The sequence below is a fragment of the Leptopilina heterotoma genome, unplaced genomic scaffold, assembly GCF_015476425.1.
Source record: "Leptopilina heterotoma isolate Lh14 unplaced genomic scaffold, ASM1547642v1 Lhet_397, whole genome shotgun sequence".
In the NCBI taxonomy this organism is placed as follows: Eukaryota; Metazoa; Arthropoda; class Insecta; order Hymenoptera; family Figitidae; genus Leptopilina; species Leptopilina heterotoma.
In genome coordinates this window covers 530,936-553,104 of record NW_025111062.1, presented here as the reverse complement: position 1 = coordinate 553,104, position 22,169 = coordinate 530,936, and the positions used below count along the sequence as shown (strand labels likewise).

The 22,169-nt window shown below is 26.8% G+C and overlaps 2 protein-coding genes across 3 annotated transcripts in view; one reads left to right on the top strand and one right to left on the bottom strand.

Annotated features, from left to right (window-relative positions):
* Window positions 1-22,169, bottom strand: part of LOC122506195 (elongation factor-like GTPase 1) — a 131,443-nt gene that overhangs the window by 51,788 nt on the left and 57,486 nt on the right. The gene's annotated exons all lie outside the window — the stretch shown is intronic.
* LOC122506196 overlaps window positions 14,869-22,169 on the top strand; it is a 57,499-nt gene continuing 50,198 nt past the window's right edge. Inside the window, exon 1 of one of the 2 annotated variants that reach the window (XM_043618246.1) lies at window positions 14,869-15,285. The gene's annotated coding sequence lies outside the window, so the exon portion shown is untranslated. Of the gene's footprint in view, window positions 15,286-15,321; window positions 15,471-22,169 lie in introns of those variants that run through there. The other variant, XM_043618248.1, reaches the window with a different exon arrangement.

The following is a 22,169-nucleotide window of genomic DNA, read 5'->3' as shown; positions in this document are numbered from 1 at the left end:
ACTTTACGGACCAAAAATTAAAAATTACCGACCAAATGACAAAAATAGAATCAGGCCGAATCAAATAAGAGAACATTTTACTTAAAACTATAGAAATTCAATTTTTCATAACTATAAAACATGAAGATATCGATAACTCCGGGTCGAAGATTCGACGGTGATCGATTTCTTCAAGTTTTATAATTTAATGACCGAGTGATAAAATTATTATCAATTCAATTATTATTTACAAGAATTTTTAACTAAAATTCTTCTTTAAATCGATTATCTCTATTAATTTTTAATAATTTTCGAAAAAGTTCTTTGACAATTTTCAAATCCATTTCTTTACAATATTCAATTTTACGAAATATCAATTATTCGTAAATTCTTCAATTAAATAAATATTAGAAAATAAAAACTTGAAATAATATTAACCATTTAACGACGAGATGTGCTACTTTTCAACATGAAATTCAATCTCTTACAATTAGTAGAAAAAAGCCATAAAAGTTTTTAAAAGTCCATACCCTACTATTTTTGGGGTCGCTCTTTCAAATAGTGTGGTCAAAATTTTCAAAATCAGATATCAGATTTTCAAAATTCAAAATGGCTGATCCAATATGACAGATGACTTCTTTGAAAATTGATTGGATTCGCTTGAAATTTGTTACTCTGCGGTTTCTCGGGTCGCTTATGGCGAATCTGACGTTAGATTCAAAAAATTCAAAATGGTCAAAGTATAATGAAAGACTAATTTTTAAAATTTACTCAGGTTTGCTTGAAATTTGTTAGTGTGGTATTTTTGGGGTGGCTGATTACGAATATAAAGTCACATTCCAAAAATTCAAAATGTCGGAATTATTATACTTTTTTTTCTCTGACTCTACCAGTATCAACTTATCTATACTTCACAATATGTGAAAGGGAAATTTAAAAGTGATCTATGGTACGAGAAAATCGATGTTAGTTTTTAGAAATTCAAAATGGTGGAACAAATATGGCAGACGAAATTAAAAAATTAGTCGGATTCACTTGAATTTTGTTACTCGAGGGTTTTCGGGTCCGCTGATTGTGAATCCGATGTTCGTCTTTGAAAATTCAAAATGCTTGGTATAAATTAGCTATAAGAATTGGTAAGGATATTTTTTTAAACCTCGACCGCCATATCGATTCCACCATTTTGAATTTTGAAAAACTAACATCGGATTCGCACCCAGCGACCCCAAAAACCCACTAGTAACTTGTTTCAATCAGGTTTGAGAAATTTTGAAAAATTCGTCCGCCATTCTGGATCCGGCATATTGGATTTTTTTAATCTAACGTCAGATTCGTCATTATTGAACCCAAAAACCGCAGAGTAACAAATTTCAAGCGAATCCGATTAATTCTTAAAAAAGTCATCTGTCATATTGGATCCGTCATTTTGAATTTTTAAAATCTGATATCAAATTCGTAATCAGCTACCCCAAAAACCCCCGAGTAACAAGATTCAAGCAAATCTGAACAATTTTTGTATTTCGTCTGCCATATTAGATCCGCCATTTTGAATTTCGAGAAACTAACATCGGATTCGTAACCAGCGACCCCGAAAACCCCCGAGTAACGAATTTCAAGCGAATCCGATCAATTTTTTAAAAAGTCATCCGCCATATTGGATCCGCCATTTTGAATTTTGACAAATGGACATCAGATTCGTAATCAGCGACCACGAAAACCCCTGAGTAACAAATTTCAATCAGATTTGAGCAATTTTGAAAAAGTTTGTTATCTTACGTAAAATAAGAAAACAATTTTGTTCTTCAAGCGCCATTTTAAATTCAAAATCGAAAAAAATAGAATTTAGAAATGAATATTTTCCAAGTACAACTATCGGGAACACGTTTTTGATACTTTTTGTTCTATTTGAAAAGCGTTATAACACAGAAAAAAATTCTTTTGAAAAAAATTACATTTAAAAAACTTGACTTTTTTTAGCATTTTTGAAAAAAGAAGGGTTAAATATCATTTTTTTGAAAATTTTGACCACACTATTTGAAAGAGCGACCCCAAAAATAGTAGGGTATGGACTTTTAAAAACTTTTATGGCTTTTTTCTACTAATTGTAAGAGATTGAATTTCATGTTGAAAAGTAGCACATCTCGTCGTTAAAGGGTTAAATAAATTCAATTAAACTTTTTCAAAAAAATTTAATTTCAAAATTCACGCTATATTCCTTTTAATATTCAATTATTATTAAAAAAAATTTTAACTGACATTAATTTTTAAATCAATTTTTATTAGAAAATTCTACTAGAATTTATTAAATTATTATTTAAATTTTAAATACAAAAATAAATAATTTATTGAATAATTGAATGTTTTTTAAAATTCAATTCCCATAAAGAATTGTTATCAACAAATTTTTAAATAATTGAATTCTGTTAACGAATTTAAATAAAATTTTTAAGAATAATTCCATTTTTCGTGAAATTTGATCAAACTTGTATTAAAAATAATTGAAATTCTTCAATTTTTGCGAAGAAATTATTACTCTTGAAAATAATATTGAATGGAATGGAATTTTTCAAAATTGAATTTTTTTTCCTGTTTCTAACTAAACATTTTCTATAAATCCATTATTTTGAAAAAGTTCTTTAAGAATTTTCAAATTCATTTGTTTACAATTCAATTTTACAAAATTTCAATTATTTTGATATTTTTCAATTAAATATATATATTAGAAAATAAAAACTTTAAAAAAATGATTTCAAGTAAAATTCAAATAAACTTTTTCAAAAAAATTAATTAAATACAAAAATAAATAATTTATTGAATAATTCAATGTTTCTTAACATTCAATTCTAATAAAGAATTTTATTAACAAATTTTAAGAGAATTGAATTCTTTTGACGAATTTTCATAAAATTTTCAAGAATAATTATATTTTCCGACGAATTCAATTAAAATTTTATTAAAAATAATTGAAATTCTGCAAGGAGTTTTATTATTTATGAAAATAATTGAATCTCTGTAAAAAATTTTATTATTTATGAAAATAATTGAATGATTACGAAGAAATTTATAAAACATTTCTAAATAATTGAATTCCTGACCCGAAATTTGTATTATTTTATGAAAATAATTCAAAGTTTGAGTTGAATTTTATTAAATTTTTTTTGAAATAATTGAATTCTTTTGCGAAATTTTATTAATAAAATAATAAAATTATTTATTATTAAAATAATAAATATTGAAAATCATTTAATTGAGGAAAATTTTTAAAAATAATTGAAAATTTGCCAAGAAATGTATTAAAATTTTTGAAAATAATTGAATTTTGGACAATTCAATTATTTAAATACAAAAATAACAATTTATTGAATAATTACATGTTTCTTAAAATTGAATGCTCATAAGGAATTTCATCTATAAATTTTTAAATAACTGAATTCTTTTTACGAATTTTAATAAAATTTTTAAGAATTTTTCCGACGAACTCAATTAAAATTGTATTAAAAATAATTGAAATTCTGCAAGGAGTTTGAATTCCTAAAAAGTATTTGATTTATTTACGAAAATAATTGAATCCCCTTAAAAATTTTAGTATTTATGAAAATAATAAATTGAATGATTGTGCGAAGAAATTTATAAAAAAAATTTGTAAATAATGAAATTCCTGTGAAATTTTTATTATTTTTTGAAAATAATTAAAAGTTTTTGTAGAATTTTATTAAATTTTCTTTTAAATTGAGATTGAAAATCATTAAATTGAGGAAAAAAAAATACTTGAAAAAATGATTGAGAAAAGAATTGAAGAAAAGTTGGTTAAAAAAATGACAAGTTTAACATTGTTACGTAACCGGTACGTAACACTGTTCGCTGGAGAAATTGAGTCTAATTGAATTTAGTAACAAGAGTCAATTAAGATTAAATAGAGGCTGTATCAATTGTTAATTCAAGACGAATGGAAATTAATAGCAATTTCCGTTCCAGTAACTTGATTTACGATGAAATAAAATGTTTCCAGATTAGATTTTTGGCGCATATTCATGAGTCCAGTCTCGAAAGAAATGATACCGACCAGAGACATATTAATTTAGAATATACACACACACACACATATATATATATATATACAGATGCAGAAATGCAACTTTCTTTCTGCTTGATCTAATTCTTCATAATCAGTAGCGCAATAGTTGGAAAAATGAAAAATTTATTACCTTGAACCTGCTCCAGTATTAATGTAAATCTCAAATTTATGTATTTTTTATTATATAGAGAAACACGAGTACGAATACAAAAAGAAAGAAAGAGAGAGAGAAAAACTTTCATGCGTATATGTATAATATTCTCTAACCCACTTAACGCGATTATCATTCGCTGATTAAGTCTAGATAAAAGGCATGTCAAGCTAAATAACGAACATCGTGTGTGATTGAACCAAGAAAACCAGTTTTCACTTTTTAATCACTTCTTCTTTCAAAATAAGGCATGAAAATTCAACCACCTCTTATCCTTGACGCTAAAATTGTTTCCAAGTGTGCAATTACTTCATCTCTCTCTCTCTCTCTCTCTCTCTCTCTCTCTCTCTCTCTCTCTCTTTCTTCTTACTTATACTGTTAATTAAAATGGAAATCGATTGCATTTATTAAAAGGGCCTGAAGAAAAACAACAAAAGGATCAAATAAAACAACAAAAATGTCATAAATTCAATGCAACTATAATATATATAAAGGGAGGAGAGAAAGAGACAGAAAAAATTTATTTTCTATTAAACATTTATATTTAACCTGAAGCATGTTTATATATTTTATATAAAGTTGTTATTAAATACTCCTCAGAATTAAATGTCAAGAATTTAATCAAATTTAAATGCGCTCTACGTTGAATTCCCCATAAATTTCTTTTTGTTTCACTTATAAACTTTTAAATGACCACGAATCCTAATTCGAAATCTTCAATTTTATTATTTCTGACAATAATAATTAAACACTTTGCAGAATACGAAATTCAATTTATTTTAAATAATACTTTAATTTTTGAAAAACTTTCATAAAATTATTAATTATAAATTATTAAACGAGTAATTTTACTTAAAAATTTTTTTAAATAATTGAATTTTAGAAGAGTTGTGTTTATAATTTTTATAAATAATTGTATTTTAAAAGATTTAAAATAAAATTTTAGATAATTTCTATATCAATATTATAATTTTATTTTTAAATTTTTAAAATAATTGAATATTAGAAGAACTGCAATTATCACTTTTTATAAATAATTAAATTTTAAAAAGTTTTAAATTGAAATTTGATTTTATAAGAATTACATTTCGATCTTTAATAAATAATTGAATTTTAATATAGGTTTTAAATCCAAAGTTTTTTAGAATTTTGTATTTTTTATAATTTTACTTAAAAATTTCTAAAATAATTGAATGTCAAAAAGATTTAAATTTTAAATTTTTAAACATTTGAATTTTAAATATAATTTTACTTAAAAATTACAAAAATTAATTAAATTGAATAAGAGTTGCATTTCAAATATATTTATAATTCGTATTTTAAATAATTTTACATAAAAATTCCAAAAATAATTGAATTTTAAAAGCGGATTCAATTTTAGAAATTTTTCTATTTCAATTATACAATTTTACTTAAAAAATTGAAAAAATTAATTGAATTTTATAAGAGTTGCATCTAAAATTTTTATCGATAATTGAATTTAAAAATGTTTTCAATTAAAATTTTCGAAAATTCGTGTTTTAAATAATTTTACTTAAAAATTCCAAAAATAATTGAATGTCAAAAAGTTTTAAAATGAAATTTTAGATAATCTGTATTTCAAATATAATTATACTTAAATTTTTTTTTAATTTAGGTGTTAGATGGAGAAATTATTTCCATAGTTTAATGGACAGTGAAAAGTATATAGTTAGAAGGAAAAAAAACCAATAGATCCGATTATTATCAATTATCCCAATTATTTTCTACTCCAATTTCAAAATTACTCTAATAAAATAACACCGTAAAATTATTTACTAAGGACCCAGTTTTCTGACTAATTTTCCAATTATCTCAGTGGATTTATAATTGTCAGCATTTGGGAAAATTAATTCCAAAAAGGGCTGCTATTAGCCTTTTTCAGGACTTGAATTTCGTAACATCTTTCGAATTGGAACTAATATAATATGAAATAAATTTTGGTTTGCCACAGTTGAAGTTAATTTAATTACGTATTTTATTATATGTAGTTACAATTACAAATTACTAACTGTAAGTTGTCTTGTTTCCTGTTTAATTAAATTTCATCCTTTTGGAATACCTCTATATGGATTATTATAAATTCTCATAATTTCAGTTTATTCAAGTTCAATTAAAATTAAATGGAAAATATAATCTTGGTTTCCTGCAAAGTCAGGAAGAAGATGAAGAAGACGAGAAACTATCTTTAAAATGTAGAGAAAATTATATGAATTGTTCGTGTATTAGTTCTGGTAACGATTATTTTGCTATGTTTAATCTTGCAAGGGATACTTTCCACTTCTTTATATACTTTAGTTCATCTTGCAAAAATTATATAGAACAGAAAAGAAACCAAGGTTCAAAATTAAGCATAATAAGAATATAGATTAAAAATAAGTTTAATAAATTATTTATTTTGAATCGAAAAAGTGGGTACGAAAGGGTACAACTTGAATTGTAGGAAAAGATGCGAAGTTGACGAGAAGGAGAGAGAAGTGCTTGGGTATGACGATTCTTGTCAGAAGTACTGGTTAGAGCCAGTTCATAATTTGTTTTTGAGTGGATTATTTATATTATTATTATTGAAAATTGGACATAGTGTCGAGATAATCGAGAGAAATAATTTGAACGAAGAGCACCACTTGGCTGCTCGATGAAGCACGAAAAAAATGCACATTGAGCATGAAATTGCTCCAGTTCCCATCGTAGCTATCGGACGACTAACCGAGCACTGTATCTAGACTAGATCTCGTCGAGGTGGACTCGGAGAGTTTAATACCTCCTTATAAACTGGCCGCCTCGATTCAGTGGGCAAAGATCTATAAACACTCCATTAGCAGAAGGTACAAACCACTGTTCTTCATCTGTTGGCGCATGTCCATTCTACTTTCAATTACTTCCGATCGTTTCGGTCACGGACGTGTCACATGTGGAACAACAAGCGCCTCTTGACATTGAAATTCAATGTCAACCTTCGACTTTGGCTTAGGCTTCGGCACTTCGAGTCCTTCTCCTGTAAAAGACACATTTAAGCCAACATGCTGAAACCAATGTTGCATTCAATCGCGATATGCTCGAGTGCATGAACCATATCTACTCTCGTCACATTCAGCCAAGACTGCTCTAAACTTTGCCATTGCTGTTAATTAGCACACTTCTTTGCTCTTCTATTCATTCCAGCTTAACAACTTGTGCGGGCAACAGAGCCAATTGGATCAGTTTTTACAACCATTTGCTGTCTTTTTCAAAACTTGTCTTCAAATTAAGGATTTCATCTCATTCTCGTCCTCTGTCATCAGAATTTTATTTTATGGTTTCAGAAGACGATAGTCTTCTGAAGACATCAAATAAAATTCTGATGACAGAAGATGACGGTCTTCTGAAGCCATAAAATAAAATTCTGATGGCAGAAGACGACAAAAAGAGAGACAAAAAGAAATTTTTAGGACAAAGAATGACTCTCGTTTTCTGAAGACAAGAAATGATTGCAGACTTTTGAAGAGGCACAAAATAAAAATCTGATGACATAAGACCACGGTCTTCTAAAGACACAAAATCTGATGACAGAAGAGTAGAAGACAAAAAGTGAAATTCTGCTAACACGAAAAGAATAGCAGAGCCGACACAGTTATACCAAAAAAGAAGATCCGAAGAACAAAAAATTTGACATTCTAAAAGAGTATATCACCAAAAATTAACTTGATTGACAAAAAATACAACCTCGTACGTCGTACCACATATATCGAATTCTAACGTTATAAATAAAAAAAAATTCCCGTTTCAAAATACCAGATATATTAATCATCACACAAGACTATATCCAATTTTTTTTTTAACAAGAAAAGCCAGATTATAAAAAGCAGTACACAAAAAAATTTCAACAATAGAAGCATATTTATTAAAAGGAGGCAATTTAATGACGCGCCCGCGTTATAATAACTTCACTTTCGAAATCGTACGTATATCATTAGTGACCTTGCCCGCTAAATAGATGTGAAAAAGTGCAATTAGGACGCAACATTTTTTCATACGCACAAAGTATATACATGAGAATAAAAGTGGAGAATGATACACCTAATGAATTTAATGAATTAAAATCAAAACCGTTTGCCTACTAATTATAAAAAACGCAGAGAATAGAACGAAAAGAGATTCTTTTTTTTCGGGGTTTTCTTTTTATTTACAGAAAAAAAAAAGAAATCGAAATAATTATTACTCGAGAAGGAAGAGATGAGAATTATTGCTAGTCGCTCATATGCCATGTTTTCTGTATTATTGAGACTTTCTATACATTGTGAAGACTATAATGACACTGAATAGGATAATAAGTATACCTTTTATGTACAACGTACATTGTACAATGACTTTTAATTAAGAAATTTGTTCTATGAGAAATTAACTCTATTTAGAAAAAAAAGAAGAAAGAAAATCTTCTCTGGCATTAAGAAAGTGTTAGCCAATTACTTCCACTTACAATGAGAAAAATTCTGCAAAACTTTTTATAATTATTCACCACAGGATGATGATTTTATATTAAAATAAGTATAATACTCATTAAAGACTTCGCACTCGATAATTAATTTTAAAGTAGCAAAAAGTAGCTTTCCAACTAAAAAAAAAAATATAGTTAAAAAGTAGCTATCTTATCCTGCTAATAAATTAAATTCCTGCAACGAATTTTATTATTCATGAAAGAATTTAAATAGGTATTTATAAAAATAATTTCATTCTTGCGATGAATTTTATCAAAATTTTTAAGTAATTAATTTCTTTTGACTAATTTTATGCAAATTCGAATTTAAATAATTCAATTCCTGAGAAATTCAATTCATTTTTATTATTCATGAAAAGAATTGAATTCTTACGAAGATTGTGACAAAAATTTTTTTAAATAATTGAATTCTGTTTGGAAATTTTATGAAAATAGTATAGATATTTAAAATCACTGAATTGCGAAAAGTTTTTTAAAATAATTAAATTTTACAAAGAATTCTATTAAAAATTTTGACAATAATTCAATGTCTGCGTGGCATTTTATTAAATTTTTATGAAAGTATAATTGAATTTCTTGAAAGCATTTTATTATTTATGAAAATAATTTTTTTTTTAATAATTGATTTCTTTCGAACAATTTTATTAAAATATTTAAAAATAATTGAATTCCTGTGAAAAATTTTAATATTTTTGTAAATAATTGAATTCTTCCAAAAAATTAAAAAAAGACCTTTTTTTAAATAATTGATTTTTTCGAGGAATTGAAATTAAATTTTTAAGAATAATCACATATCTCGAGAAATTTCCTGTACAATTGAATTTAAAATAATTGAAATCCTGTGATAAATTTTATTATTTATGAAAATAATTAAATAGTTTCAAAGAATTTTATTAAAATTTTTTAAAAATAATTGAATTCCTAAGAAATTTTCATTTATTATTCATGAAAAGAATTGAATTCTTACAAAGATTTTTAAAAAATTTTTTTGAATAATTAAATTCTATTTGGAAATTTTATGAAAATAGTAGAAATTAAAAATCATTGAATTGCGAAAAGTTTTTGACTATAATTGAATGAATGTGTGGCATTTTATTAATTTTTTTTTTTAAATAATTAAATTTCTAAAAAGTTTTTTATTATAAAATTGATTACTTTTAAAAATAATTGAATTCTTCTGATGAATATATTGTTATTTATAAAAATAATTGATTTATTTGGAACAATTTTATTAAAATATTTGAAAATAATTGAATTCCTGTGAAAAATTCTAATAATTTTGTAAATAATTGAATTCTCTCAAAGAATTAAAAAAAAATTTTTTTTTTAAATAATTGATTTTTTCGACAAATTGAAATCAAATTTTTAAGAATAATTATATTTTTTGAGCAATTCGTGTAAAATTGTATTAAAAATAATTGAATTCTTCTGAAAAACTATATATATATATTTGTGAAAATAATTGAATTTTTCGATTAAATAATTTAAAATAGTATGAAAAATAAAATTGAAATTCTTCGATGAGTTTTATTATTTATGAAAATAATTAAATTCTTGATTAGAGTTTTATTAAAAAATTGAATTGACATGAAAAATGTTATTATTAGTGAAAGTAATTGAATTATTGTGAAGAATTGAATAAAAATTTTGTTATGAATAATTCATTTTTTCGAAATTTTTTTGAAAATGTTATTATAAATTACTTGAATCCCTGTGGAAATTTTATTATTTATGAAAATAATTGAATTTTGTCAATTTTTTAAAAAAATAATTTAATTCTTTTGCGAAATTTTATGAAAAAATACATAGATATCGAAAATATAATTGAACTTTGAATATTTTTTGAAAATAATTGAATCGTTTTAAAGAATTTGATTATAATTTTTAAAATTTTTTGTCATTATTGTTGTTTTTACTAATGTTTTTGACAATATTGTTATGTTTATTATTTTTATTGTTATTAGTGTTAACTTTTGTTTTTATTGTTAGTGTTCTGTTTATTGTTTTAATTGTCGTTTTTATTATCATTTTTGATATAATTGTTATTGCACTAATTTTTTTCTAAAAAATTTGCTGCCGTTTTGCTTTCGCGTATATATATATACATAAAAGAAAATGGTGTAAAATACAAGCGCGATTTTCTCGCCGATCACGCGGCCTCGAGGGAATTCTCGTGAGATTGTTGCTCCCCCGCAACAACAAAAAAAAAAAAGTGAGGGAAGAGAAAAAAAAAGAAAAAAAAAGATTCAGGGACTGTAAGATATCCGTAGACAAAAACCGTTGCGAGTGAGTAGACGCACGACCTACCGTAAATCGCGATTGAGTGCGCGACGCGCCATTGCCACCGCCGCGCACACTTGATACCACACGTTTTACCATTCAACGGTCTTCTTATTCTCACTTCCGCTTTACATAAATTGTCTTGTATATTTGTCTGACCGCGGGGGCACATGCCTAGTGCATCGGCACGCGGCACCTCTCGGCCCCTTATTATTATTCCTCCTATTACCATTATTATTATTATTATCATTATTTTAATCATTATCATTTATTTTACATTGTGTTTTCCCTTTTTCACTATATGAGCCGCTTAACGCCCTAATTTTTATCCTTTCTTTTTTCTTTTCACTATATAATCTCTCCATCAAAACCTTTTTTTTTTGTTTTAATCTAAATCTCAATTTCTCTAAAGTTCTAAATTTAAATTATATTATAGTGGAAAGTCATTAACATAATTAAAATAGGAAAAACAAATACACATATACCCCCTTTAGGGGGGAAGAAAGTTAGGTTTTTGTCAAAAGGCAAAAAAATGCAAATTTAGTCAAAATTGAATGTCACATTTTAAAATAAGTATCAAACTTAGATTAAAAGTTGTATGTCAAGCGGTTAAGAGATCCTTAAGGAATTTATAAAAATAGGTCAAGCAGTAGAAAACTTTAAGTTACTTAGTCAAAAATTGCTGATTGAGAGGCGAATATATATTCTTTAATTTCGAAATAAATAAACAGTTTATTCCCAAGTGCGAAATGCCAAGACTGCAAAAACGGCCCATCATTGGTGCAGTAATGTCTGCCGAGAATTGGCAGTAGTTACTGGGCCATTATTGGTGTCCAAAACGTCCCATTACTGGGCCAATGATGGCGCTGATGGTCACAATTTCAAATTTTTTAAGACTGGGCCAGCTCTCGGCCCAATAATAGCACATTCATGGCAAAGTTTATCAATGTTTAATGGCAAAAGACAATTGCCAGTGATGCGCCGACCATCGGCCCAGTAATGGCTCATTATTGGCACTTTAATGGCAAAAAATTTGTATCGTTCATGGCAAATTATAATTACCAGTATTGGGGAGTAGCTTGGCTCAATAACGGCACAATATTGGCAAAGTTGATCAATCTTTAATGGCAAAATTCAATTGCCAGTGATGTCACGAAGATCGGACCATTAATGGCACATTAGTGGCACTTTAATGGCAAACATTTTGTATCTTTGATGGCAAATTATAATTGCCAGTATTGGGGCGTAGCTTGGCCCAATAACGGCACATTCACGGCAAAGTTGATCAATCTTTAATGGCAAAAGACAATTGACAGTAATGTGACGAAGATCGGCCCATTAAAGGTACATTAATGGCATTTTAATTTGGTAAAATTTTTTATAAGAATTTAATTTTAAGAAACATTAAGTTATTCAATAAATTATTTATTTTGTATTTAAATAATTGAATAAGCTTGAAAAGGATTCAAATTAAAATATTTGAAACTTTGAATTTTCTATATTTTTAACTGTTAATTTTAAAGAATTAATTTTTTTGAAAATGTTTAATTAAGTATTAATTTAAAAAAGAAGTTATTAATGTTTTCAAATAATTTTACAATTAAAGAAATTCGTAAATAAATGTAACAGAAACCTTTTTTTGAGTAAAATTTTTCCTTTATTATCTAAAAATTAAGAAATTTTCAATTTCACTTTCAATTAATATTTGCAATTGACAAATAGAATTTATAAACATTTTTTTCCTTTATTTTTTAAAAATCTTTGAATTTTTCTTAAAGCAATTGTAATTAAGAAATAAAAATGATGCAAATTATTTCCTTAAGAAAATTTATTGAATAAATGAATGTTTTTTAAAATTTAATTCTCATAATTCAATTTTAAGAAACATTTAGTTATTCAATAAATTATTTATTTTTGCATTTAAATAATTAAATTCTTGTAGAATTTTCTAGTAAAAATTGATTTCAAAATGGATTCTAGTCAAATTTTTAGATAATAATTAAATATTAAAAATATGCCATGAATTTTGATATTAAAATTTTTTGAAATTCAATTGCCAATGATGTGACGAAGATTGGCCCATTAAAGGCACATTAATGGCACTTTAATGGCAAAAAATTTGTATCGTTCATGGCAAATTATAATTACCAGTATTGGGGAGTAGCTTGGCTCAATAACGGCACAATATTGGCAAAGTTGATCAATCTTTAATGGCAAAATTTAATTGCCAGTGATGTCACAAAGATCGGACATTATAGCACATTATTGGCACTTTAATGGCAAAAAATTTGTATCTTTCATGGCAAATTATAATTGCCAGTATTGGGGTGTAGCTTGGCCCAGGAATAGCACATTAATGTCTATCATTTTGTATCTATGATGGCAAATTATAATTGCCAAAATTGGGACGTAGCTCGGCCCAATAATGGCACAGTATCGGCCAGTGTAGTGTAGCTTATAAGAACCCTTTTGCTTCCTCGACTTCAAGTCAGAGTAGCAGAGTGGTCAGAGTGTTAGGCTGTGGTGCGTCAGGTTCAGGTATCGATCCCCGCAAGAGGTAAGAATTTTTCAAATATTTGTAAGTTTGCGTTTAATTTAGGGAAATAAGCCGTATAAATGTTATAAATTAATTAGTTAATTAAATAAAAAAAAATTTATTTTTATTTTTTTCTAATTTTGTCTACACTGGGGGAGTAATGTCAGCCAATACTGGGCCATTAATGTCTGCTGAGATCTAGCTGCCAATAATGGGCCATTAATGTCTGCCGAGATATGGCTGCCAATATTGGGCCATTAATGTCTGCCGAGATCTGGCTGCCGACGTCCAACCGCGGTTAACACCACAAGAGTCGGCGCAAAGTCGGGCCAATATTGTCTGCCAAGTCTCGATGCCAGCTTTGCCAATACTGGGCCAGTGTTGGGCCGCGTTGGTTTTCGCACTTGGGTTTGAATCAAACAACATTTTTTTCACCGTATTAATTAATTCAATTATTAATTACATTTAAGTTAATTACTTTTTAATTAAGTTAATTGTTAATCACATTCCACAGTTATTAATTTAATTGTTAATTACATTTTATAGTTATTAATTTAATTGTTAATTATATTTTATAGTTATTAATTTAATTGTTAATTACTTTTTGAATGAAAATAATTCATTTTTAATTAATTTGTCTATTAATAACTTTTTATTTCATTTAGTTATTAATTACTTTTTAATGAATTTAATTGTTAATTACGTTTTAATTAACATTAATTTAGTTTTTAATTAATTTAATTGTACTTAATTTAATTGTTAATTACTCTTTAATGAAAAATAATTTACTTTCAGAATAATTTAATTATTCAATTCCTTATATTTAATGAATAACGTTAATTAGTTAAACTAATTAATTGTGAATTAATAAAAGAATGAAAAAATATTTTAATTTCTGAATGTATTGAAGTTTAGTGAAAATAAAAAGATAAAAACACACAGCAGCCGGAAAAATACAATTCCAAACTATATCCGGAGCCCGAGTGTTTTTGAATGAAAAGAAAAAGTCATCCACCCTTAAATTGCCATAGTAAAATAGAAAATGTTCCAGAACCACTATAGAAATTGAATTTCAATGTTTTTATAATGAAAAGTGAATCTTTTTTTCCTTGGAAAGATTTAAAGGAAAAAAGGTCCTTGCCTATAGTGTGTAGAGTTTTTCTCAAGGTTGTGTGATACGCGTTATTGTTGTTGTTGTTGGTGCTCCTCGCGCGGAGAACGTAATCAACGTACCGGAAAGCCAGCCGACGAGGAGCACTTTCTGGTCCGGAGGAGGATTGGCGGAGATGCTGACTAGGATTCCACCGGTAGTCGCGGTATCTGGTTGGTTGGTAAGTGGGACTAGCGGGGACTCATAGGCAGGACCCCTCCTACGTGAAGCCGCAGTCGGACTCGAACTCCGAACCCATCGCGTTTACAACGTTACAACAATATACGGTTTCAAAAGTTGTGCACCGCATCACACTCAGTAACATAACATAACATAACATAACATAACATAACATATAAGGTCCATTTTTCCACTCCGGTTAAGAGTGATTTTTCGACAATCATTTGTTTTTCGCCCGACATCAAAAAATCCCTCCCGGTGTTTTTGTTATTTTGTTTTTATTCTTGTTGTTGTTATTTGTTAATTTTTACCAATTATTATTTTCACACTCTCCTCTCGTCTCTGCTTCGTGTGTGAAAAGTGAAATTAACAAAACAAAAAAAAAGGAACAAAAAAACTGATTGTGACAAAAGTGCAACATCCACCTTGCCAGTGACAACAGGTACAGAAAATAAATTTTATTTCTCGTACCTTGTTAATAATATTCGCCAACCGGAAATAATATTCCATTTTTTATGCGGCGTTTTTGCTCTGCCTAAAAGAAGGAGGTCACAAGTGACAACAGGAAAATTCTGTGCCAGTGATTCCACACATTCAGTGATTTATTCTTTTTTTATAACACACGCGGTGCGTACTTTGGACCAATTTCTTTCTCAAGTAAAGACAGCTTTGTACAATCATTTTTTTTTTATTTCTCATACTCTTTCTTATTACCACCATTATCTTTCTATTTTATAATTATCATTATTAACATTCATTACAAATAATAATAATAATAATAATATATAAAATAAATATACTATTTTATTAACAATAGAATATATTATTATTTATAATTAATGTTAATAATGACAATTATTAATAAATAAATAATAAAATAATAATAAACGTTAATTTTCTACTTCATCTCAAAGCGAGTCTCAAAATTTAGTTTTTATTCTAAAAATAAAAATAGTTTTAATTACTTCAGAAATCGCAGTTTTTCTATTTAATATTAATGTGTAATAATTTTTTCGTTTTTTAAAAAGCTTTCCTTCTTTTAGGTATATGATAATGTATATAATACAAAATATACAATATATAATATACAGAATACATTTTACAATATACATTATATAAATAATAAATAGTATATAAAATAAAAATAAATAAAATATAAAATAATAAAATGCATAATATAATATTTTGTATATAATATAATTTTGTATAATATGAAACATACAATATATAATCATTTGGCACGAATAAAATATGTATAAGTTTAAAATAGAGGAAACTCTATGTGTATATATATTGAACCTGCAGTAAATCTATGGACTGTTGTTCTTGATAAATAGGTATTCAATGGGGGAAATAATTTATGCGCTTTAAATAAGACGTTTCTTTGGCCGTGCGAGATTATGAAAAAAACCCGCAGACAATGGTTGTTTCTTCAATACAATATAAAACCGGTGGAGTTGTGTTTTATAATTAACTTGCAAATTATTATATAGAGATCCTTTTGAATAATTATGCACTTATTTTAAGTGGAACTGAATTTTACTCCTACTTTTATCAGGTCAGAATATAATTTATATATATATATATTCCTGCGGTGTTATAAATTTATTTCACTTTATATTGTATTCATTGCTAATTAATTATTCTACCGTTATTATTTATTTATCATCATTTATCAATGAATCGTCTTCAAACTTAAAAACAAAGTTTTTCTATTTCAAATTTTTTTCTACTTTTGAAAATTTTATTACTTTTTCTCATTTAAGAGTGAAAATGTAGCTAAGCCTTTTTTTCCCTCTTGGCATATATGACAATTAATTTAATAAAACAAATGTATTTAAAATTAATTTTATAAAATAATAAATTAATGTAGAAAAAATTCTACATTTCATTTTGAATTTTGGCGCCATTGCTTTAGTTCCAACTGGTGGCGCTACTGTGTTAAAAACTTAAAATATATGTAATTCCCCTGTGGACCTAACCTAAATTTTTTACACTTTACCCACTTTACTGAATAAAAAAATAAGCGAAAGGCGACAAATTAACCCAAAAGCACCAAAGCATACATTATCAATCATTCAGTTTAGAAAATACTTAATAAAATTTTATTTTGCCTTAAAATAATGAACTGAATTTTACATCAAGGAAAAACTGTGCAAAATATAACCTACATTTTTGTTCCTTTCGCCCCCATAATTGTTTAAAGGAAATATAGGGGCGTTTCATAATATAAATATTAATTATTATATTTTTAAAGCGTCACGAGGTACCTACTTAAATAAATTTCGCGGAAAAATAAATTAATTTTAGTACAAAATGAAAAAATTCCAGTCTCTATCATATAAAAATAACGTAAAATTCTCCCTGTCAAATGAACTTTCCTCAGCTCAAGGTTGGAAATTATTAATTTTTACATACGATTTTCACTTCCGCTTTTCACGGTTTGGTGAATACAGAAAAGATTCCCCTTTTTTAATTGCTGATAACAATTTTCACTAGCAACATTAAATTTCAGTTTGAAATTCAATGTCTCATGCAGATATATATTTGTGTATAAAGTTGTATTGGTATGTAATAGTATATATTGGCATCGAAGTGGCGGTCGGGCGTAACGAAAGTGCAGTACTCCATAAGGACTGCAATTGAAATGTCATTTCGAGAAATATAGTGTGAATCAGTGCGAACGTGCAATGTGCATATAACTTATATAACGGCGTGCGTGTTCCCTTGAGAATATACATATATATGTGTATATAATGGTCAAGCAATTCGAATGAGAGGATAATCTTCACTTTTTCCAATGAAAGCGATTCACAATCATGTTATCTTTTATTTTCTTCCTTATATCCGCAAAAAATTCCGTATATAAATTTTATACACACACATATATATATATAAGGCATAACTTCATTTCATCAATTTTCCAGAAGCTCTAGGCTAATGGCTTTTCTTCTGAATTACATTTTTTCACGAGAAATTAACCTTATAGGAAATTGTGAATAACTGTTTCGTTTTGGAAAAAAGGGACTATAAGATTGTTATTATTTGGTTCCGAATCGAGAAAGGTGAGGATCGTTAGAATAGTCAACACCTGCGCCATCTAGGAGGTAAATAAGTGCGGGAAAATTTGAAAAATACTATCACCTGGGAATTACTGTTATAATTATTTCTCATTAAATTTAATTATTAATTAAATGCCCACTTATTATTAAATTCAATAATTAATTAAATACATACTAATTATGGATTTATAAATATTGTTTAATTATTTACATTTATTTATTTTTCGCATTTCTATTCAATGACAATATTGCTATTAATATTCGTAGTAATAATTAGTATAATAATAGAATTATAATTACAGGACTTGAACCAGTGAAAGTATTTAAAAATACGGACTTTACGGACTAAAAACAAAAAATTACGAACCAATTACTATAACAAAAATGTAAAAATTTCTATTCAAATAAGAAAATATTTTACTAAAACTAGAAATTCAATTTTTCATAACTATAAAACATGAAGATATCGATCGGTAGTGCTCGATTTCTTCATGTTTTATAATAAAATAACCGAGTAATAAAATTATTATCAATTCATTTCTTTACAATATTCAATTTTACGAATTTTCAATTATTCGTAAATTCTTCAGTTAAATAAATATTAGAAAATAAAAACTTCAAATAATATTAAAAAAATTCAAATAAACTTTTTCAAAAAAATTAATTCCACAGAATTGTTAGTTAAAAATATGAAAAATTCAAATTTTCAAAATTGAATTCTCATAAAGAATTTTATTTATAAATTTTTAAAAAACTCCATTCTTTTGACGAATAATTGAATAATTGAATTTCGGAGAAGAATAATTGAATTATTTCTAAAGATATAATTGAAATTTTGATGAGAATTTTTAAAAATTTTTGAACATAATTGAATTTTTGCGAAGAATTTTATTACTTTTGAAAATAATTGAATTTCTGCAATGATTTGTAATTTCTCTAAAATTATCCAAATTATATCGTATAATTTACGTACTTTACGGACCTTTTTTCAAAAAAACGGACTTTTACGGACTTCGCAAGCAAAGTTACGGACTTTTACGGGATTTACGGACCTATTTCGAGCCCTGGAATTAATAATTGATATTCCTATTAATAAATTATTTATTTGTTGCAAAAACAGCGACTGAAGTTTTGAACGTTTGAATGAACGAAATTTTTTTCTGTTTAAATATTATTTAAAGAATTACACTGAAATTAAAAACAATGTAATTTAAACATTTACTTAGTTAAAACATTAACTTCTTGTAGCAGAATTTTTTTTTTAACAAATCAAAAAGGAAAAAAAAGTAATAAAGAAAATAAGAAAAACAAATATTCGTTCACTTGATTGTCAGAAACTTAGCCAAAAATGAAAAAAAGTTTTCAACTTAATGAAAGAAAGAGTATTACAAATATTTTTAATATCAAAGTATTAAAAATCTTTAACTCTTTCTTTCATTAAATAAGTAATAAAAAATAAATTGAACCCTTTTTTTCAATAAAAAAAAAACAATAAACATTTATTCCTTTGAAATTAAAAAGTCGAACAAAAGTATAAACTCGGATTCACTTTTCTCAGAAACTCTCTTTCTATATCCCACTATGTACAGCAAAGTATTACACAGAGTAAGAATCGCATTTTTCACGCCTCAAAAATAAAAAAAAAAAAAAAAGAAATAATAGTAATAGAAAAAAAAGATTAAATCATTTCGAGTCAATAACAAAATATTCTTCCAAGAAATAATTCTTTGAATATTTTTCACAAAAAGCTCTCGCCTTCCCTCCCTTTTCACTGTTTGTGATATAGATAAATGGATGAAAATCAGTTAATATTCTTTTTTCCACCGCGAAACCAATAATCTCTTGGCGAAAATTGTTACGATCTTTTACCATTTTGTCGAGTAAGGGGAGAATCTCTCATTGCGCGGAGCCTTTGTTGTGTTATATATATAGAAAAGGGAAAGATAGGAATAGGAACAAAGACATTGGAATCTCAGATCATCGATATAGCCTAATGCGCGGAGATAAATGAAAAGCGGCACTTGTTGTCCAAGGCCTCTTATTATCTAATGAGTGGAGAACTGCATTGCTTGGGGAGGGTAAATTTACTTCTTCAATATATATATATATACATAGTATATAAGAAGTCAATGGCGCGGCACGGTTGGCGTTGAACAGTATTTCGTCTCAGCTTATACCGCAATAAAATAAAACTGTAATCTTTCAGTCACGCTGAATGCCACGCTTCTTATATATATTGTGTACGAGAATTTCCGTTTTACGAAGCATTGCTTCCTTAGTTGAGTTTGATTGTCATCGTTTCAAATTATTGTCAATTTAGTTGTATGGAAAAATTATAGCACTACACTACACTTTTAGTAAGTCACGCCATCTGGAGAGTAGCTTCAAAAATGTCGCGTCTGTCTCCCTTGGAGTGGGACGATATTCAACTTTTTATTTAAACATTTTTAGTCCTACCTACTTTAAATTTAAATTCCTCTTTACTCTTAAAATCAATTTAGAAAAGTAAAACGAAATGTAGAATAACTATTTTTAATTTTCGTTAAAAGTTGAAGCATCTAACATAACCTTAAAAAATTGGGGCAAAATTAATAGAAAAGGAAGTAGAATTAGTAAAAAAGTCCAAAGGCTAATTTCAGGGACAAGAATCAAATGTTTAAGTAAATAAAAAAATAAAAAAAAATCGTTTTTTACGAATAAATGGAGTTTACTTGAGAAAATAAAAGATGCGAATTCATAGCACGAAGTGTAGTATCCCAACTATTTTTGCCAACCAGACATCAAATATAATTCATGTGAATTTGAATTTTTCTCCTTTTATATAAATTATTATTAGTTTAAAAGTTAGCGTGATAAATTTAAATGCGAGACGAATTTTCAGTAGTGGTATAAATGTATATTTATATGTATGCGCGGTAAATAATTTATTCACGTTCTCACAACATTACTATCAGGTTGGTGCAGTGAACCCTTTTATTGCTCTAACTGTAATTCAACTATACCTAGCTTAATATCGTTTTCGCGTATAGCAAAATCGTATTCGCAAAACGAATGATGGATCAATGTAACGGACCTTTTCCAAATTGGAGCATTCCTTGTATGCATAGCCTTTACATCACAATGGATCACCAATTGCACACTTTTTTCTAGAATAATCTCCCTATATGCTTTCTTTTCCCAAAATCCAAGAGTTTGGATTTTTCATTTTTCTTTCAATTTAATGAATTCAAAACTTGACCTAAATTAAAATATATACTTCTTCACCAATTAACCTGTGAATTTCGACCTTTTTGATTTACTTCTCTAAAATTTCTTTCGACTCTGCAGTAAAGTTGAAAAGGGAGAAAATATAATGAGAAAATAAAAAAAAGCGAATGAAACTAGATGCAATTACTTGTTAAGAATGAATAAATTTTCTATTTTTGAATTTATTCGCTCATTGAATAAAGTGCCACTGATTATAAAAGCAAGTGGCTCTATATCTTTTTATCTCCGCATAGATGACCACCATTGACCACAAGGTCTTAATATACGAGAATTTAACGATAGAAAGAAAAAATGAAAATAAAAAAAAAACCACTAAATTACTTGAATTTAGAGTGGCTTCTGTATTATATCGATGCAAGTAAAAACGATTACTCTCCTTAATGTAAATTAGTTGCCATAATTCCATCTATACGGTTGAGTAATTGTAGTAATAGAAATTATATTTAACATCTTTATCTCGCCTTGAGATTTTCACATCAAAATTTTATATCTCATTATATACAATGAAAGTAATTTAATTCAAGTTTAATAAAAATTTATAAAATATATTATTTCATTTGAAATTTAATAAAGTTTCACAAAATTGAACATTTTCTTGATAGTAGTAAAATTATAATAAATATGATTTTATATTTTATATTTCTACCATAATTTCTTTTATTGAAAGAAATATATGTTATTTTAGGTCAAGAAGTATAAATATTAAAGAAAATTAAAAAAAAATTGAAAATTGTTGAAAATTGAAGGAAATTGGTTCATGATATTATAATTTTATTTCCATAAAGAAATTATACCGGAAGAATTCAATAAATTGATATTTTCGGTTGATTAGAGTGCGGTGTGAAGTTTGATGATAATATATATTATATATAATGTATAAATGTTAATTTGAAAAGCACGCAAAGCATTTACCGCAGGATAAAGGTTCTATACCAGCAAACCATCATTGAATGCGGTTACCCGCCACAGTAGATCACAAGCTCAACGGTAAAATTGT